Consider the following 4,684-nt stretch of genomic DNA (forward strand, 5'->3'; position numbering starts at 1 on the left):
CGTCTCCCCATCTTAGCTTCTGTTGTATCAATATGCTTTGACCATGACAGTTTACAATCCAGGGTAAATGTAAATGTATAGTGTTGAGTCATCCGCATACATAGACACTTGTATTAGATCTGTTTTCGTAAGCTCAACCAAGTTAACCCAGATGGGATGCTTTATTTTGGAGGCAAGTGCTAGCAACAACATTGACTGGAGATATATTTTGAACAGTGCACATTAATGTTTAAGTAAATTATTTTATATTTTACCAGGTAAGTTGACTGAGAACACATTCTCATTTACAGCAACAACCTGGGAAATAGTTACAGCGGAGAGGATGGGGGATGAATGAGCCGATTGGAAGCTAGGGATGATTAGGTGGCCATGATGGTATAAGGGCCAGATTGGGAATTCAGCCAGGACACTGGGGTTAACACCCCTACTCTTACGATAAGTGGCATGGGATCTTTAGTGACCGCAGACAGTCAGGGCACCCATTTAACGTCCCATCTGAAAGACGGCACACAGGGCAATGTCCCCAATCACTGCCCTGGGGCATTGGGGTGTTCTTTTTTTTGACCAGAGGAAAGAGTGCTTCCTGCTGGCCCTTCAACACCACTTCCAGCAGCAGCTGGTCTCCCATCCAGGGACCGACCAGGACCAACCCTACTTAGCTTCAGAGGCTAGCTAGCAGTGTGATGAAGGGGAGTATATTGCTGGCAAATATTAATTAGAGCCCATTGAGCATAGGCTATAATATCTCAGACACCCAGAGCACCCACAAGGGATCCCAACCTTTGTCACAGTTGTTAATAAATCGGAATCACAGACCACAATTACTACCAGGTACATGTTATTACATTGTAACTATGTGTCGTTACAGTTAACTACAATACTTGTTTACAGTGTAGTTACACATGTAATTACACTGTAATAAGGACCCCATAAAAGGAAGTGTTACCGGCATCTCTTCTTTATGTATACGTTGATGTGCTTTAAGAAACCCTAGAGCACCCCTGTGGAAATCAAATTAGCATCATAATAACAATCCCCATCAAAATCTGTCTGTTTAAGCTAGAGATGTATTTTTTGCATGGGCTGCGTCTCAATCCACCACATCCTCTGAGGTCGGCCTTCCTCATCTGCGGTGGAAGAACTACAGTGTTGTTTGTCAGACCAGGAGACTTCTGTCTGTAGCGTCCGAGAAGTTTGGCCTACACATCTAAAGGTGAGACTCACCAACAAGTTCATGTCTGTTGTTTCGCTCTAGGACTCTAAGTGTCTGAAGGTAGCAGGTACCAGTTTAAAACATTTGTGGAAGTATATATTGAAGTACTTTAGTGCAAAAAAAGGTGTTAAATACAGGTAAAAAAAAGTATATATATATATATATATATATATGTGTGTTTTACTTATCTTTCTTAATCTCTGAAATACAGGACAGAAACTTCAAAACCAACGTCCCTTTGAAAATGATTAACAATATCATCCCCCACTCACTATCACAAGGGTTAGCAAATGTCACGGTCAATTCCATTTCAATTACAGTCAATTCACAAAGTAACCCAAATTCCAATTCCACATTTTCCTCATTCATTTACAGATGGATAACTTCTGCCATGAAGGGATGCACCTGATTGGCAATGATGTAGAGATATCCTGTGGCATTCAAAAGTTGCTGCACTTTTATCAAGAGAACCAATATGTGCCATGAAAACACACCATCACCACCAGCCTGAAACACTGACACACAGCATAGATGCACGTACTCATGTTTTTCTCCATATCCTAGTCCTCCCATCAGCATGAAACAGCAGGAACCAGGATTCATCAGACCAGGCAATGTTTTTCAAATTCTCCAGTGTCCAGTGTTTACATTCCTTAGCCCACTGCAACTGCAGTTTCTTGTTTTCTGATGAAAGCTAATGGGTATCTATAATAAATACACCACAACTACATCATTAAGGATCATAGCTTTCACCTGGGTTCACCTGGTCAGTCGATGTCATGGAAATAGCAGGTGTCCTTAATGTTGTGTCCACTCAGTGTATGTTGTATCAAACCAGCTCATTCCAACAGAAAACTGCAGAGGGAAGCAGTACCACCCAGTCAACCATCAGACCCCATTGTGAGACGCCTCAAAGAGGATATTCAACCCTAAGGGCAAATCCAAGGTAATCTCAATATCATTACAGTAGAAGCTAACAAAACACACCAAAACTGACAAGGTGAACACTGATCAGTAAAGTAAAGAGATGCTAACATTCTATAACGCTCCCTTTCCTCTGCACAGTTCTCTCTCAGTGATAAAAAAATAGGATTACAATAGTGTTCTATGCTTTCTTCATTTGATCCAATTCAACATTGCCAATTATTTTATGATATGAGAATTAAGTGAAGTGAATAATCTTAGCTGGTCTGAGAGAACTGATGACGATCTTCTCCTTTATGTATACATTGGGGTCTTTTTAAATAGCCCAATCTATAGAATCTCTTCTCACAGTCAGTGCAGTGATGAGGCTTCTCTCCAGTGTGTATCCGTTGGTGTATTTTTTTTACATTGCCCAATCAGGAGAAACTCTTGCCACATTAAGATCAGTGGTAAGGCTTCTCTCCTTTATGTTTACCTTGGTGTCTTTTTAAGGTGCCCATTTGAGAGGAACTCTTTCCACAGTCTGAGCAGGAGTAAGGCTTCTCTCCTGTGTGTGCTCTCTGGTGAACTTTTAGCTCAGTTGATGTTGTGAAGCATTTTACGCAATTAGAGCAGGAGTAAGGCTTCTCTCCTGTATGTATACGTTAATGTGTTTTTAAGTGGCCCAGTCGAGAGAAACTCTTCCCACAGTCGGAGCAGGAATAAGGCTTCTCTCCTGTGTGTTCTCTGATGAACTATTAGCTCATTTGATGTTCTGAAGCATTTTACACAGTCAGAGCAGTAGTAAGGCTTCTCTTCTGTGTGTGTTCTCTGATGAACTTTTAGCCAAGTTCATGTTGTGAAGCATTTTACACAATCAGAGCAGGAGTAAGGCTTCTCTCCTGTGTGTGTTCTCTGATTAACTTTTAGCTCAGTTGATGTTGTGAAGCATTTTACACACTCAGATCAGGAGTAAGGCTTCTCTCTTGTATGTTTACCTCTCAGTTCATGTGTTTTTAAGTGGCCTAGTCGAGAGAAACTCTTTCCACAGTCAGAGCAGGAGTAAGACTTCTCTCCTGTGTGTGTTCTCTGATGACCTTTTAGCTCAGTTGTTGTTTTAAAACAATATCCACAGTCAGAGCAGGAGTAAGACTTCTATCATATGTGCACTCTCTGATGAACTGTCAGAGCCTTTGATGTTGTGAAATTCTTCCCACAGTCAGTACAGGAATACAGATTCTCTCCTGTGTGTATTTTTAGGTGTATTTTTAACTTTGATAGAATTGAAAAACTCTCCTCACAATGTGGGCAATGGTGAGACCTCTTAGCTCTGTGATCTTCCTGCTGTTGCTCTCTGGATGTAGAGAATGTCTCAACATGGTCTCCTGTGTGAACAACATCAGAAGAACCAGTCAGTTGGTGTGATATACATGTCAATCAACTGTATTTATGTATTTTATGTCTTTTTACATCAGAAGTTGTCACAAAGTGCTTTATAGAAACCCAGCCTAAAACCCCAAGAGCAAGCAATGCAGATGTAGAAGCCATATCATCCTCCACTCACTATAACAAGGGTTAGTGTCATCCTCCACTCACTATCACAAGGGTTAGTAACTACACAGACTCATTTAATAGAACTTTAAAATACTGGCAGTTTGTCTACTTCACTTCTTTAGTCTACACTCTGATCACTCCAGATAGCCCAGTGAATAAAACAAATGCTGACAATACTGGTGTCAAACCATGTAAGTGTCAGTAGCATTAAATAATATATACCTTCTCTTTGCAAACTTAGTTAGATAGAACCTGCTCTAACCATGAGAAACAGATTTCCCAATCTTTTCCCCCTCTTCTTCATCTTCTTCAAATACTGTATATTTGCCGCTGCTTGACTAATGAAATATTGCTCGACCAACAGCCTATTTATTGACCAAACAATTGACCAGTTGACTAAATGGGGTCAGCCCTGAAAGCTATTCAACAGTCGAAGGCAAAAAGGAGTGAAAATTATGAGCCATATCATCCTCCACTCACTATCACAAGGGTTAGTAACTACACAGACTCATTTCATACAACTTTAAAACACTGGCAGTTTGTCCATTTCCATCCTTTAGTCTACTCTCTGATCACTCCAGATAGCCCTGTGAATAAAACAAATGCTGAAAATACTGGTGTCAAACCATGCAAGTCTCAGTAGCATGAAATAACCCAGTCATAGCCCAGTTGTTCAGGGATGTGTGATGTCAGAATTACAGAATTCAACCTAGCAATAGACTGGGTGATAACTTACGGAGGTCTAACTTATGAAGATAACTTATAGTTAGATAGGACCTGCTCTTACCATGAGTAACAGATTTCCCAATCTTCTCCTCCTCTTCTTCATCTTTAATGTTGACATTCAGCTCCAGTTTTTGACTGCAGTCTTCCAGCTTCACTGATGCCATCTCTAGATCCTGCGGTGAAAACTGTGTCACAATCAGTGTGGAGGGAGGCAGGCTGGATTTGTCCTTGTCAATCTGGTAACTCTGAATAGGATCCCAGTCCTAAATAGAAGTCTGAGATCAACTT

This window comes from Coregonus clupeaformis, unplaced genomic scaffold, assembly GCF_020615455.1.
Source record: "Coregonus clupeaformis isolate EN_2021a unplaced genomic scaffold, ASM2061545v1 scaf2106, whole genome shotgun sequence".
Classification (NCBI taxonomy): domain Eukaryota; kingdom Metazoa; phylum Chordata; class Actinopteri; order Salmoniformes; family Salmonidae; genus Coregonus; species Coregonus clupeaformis.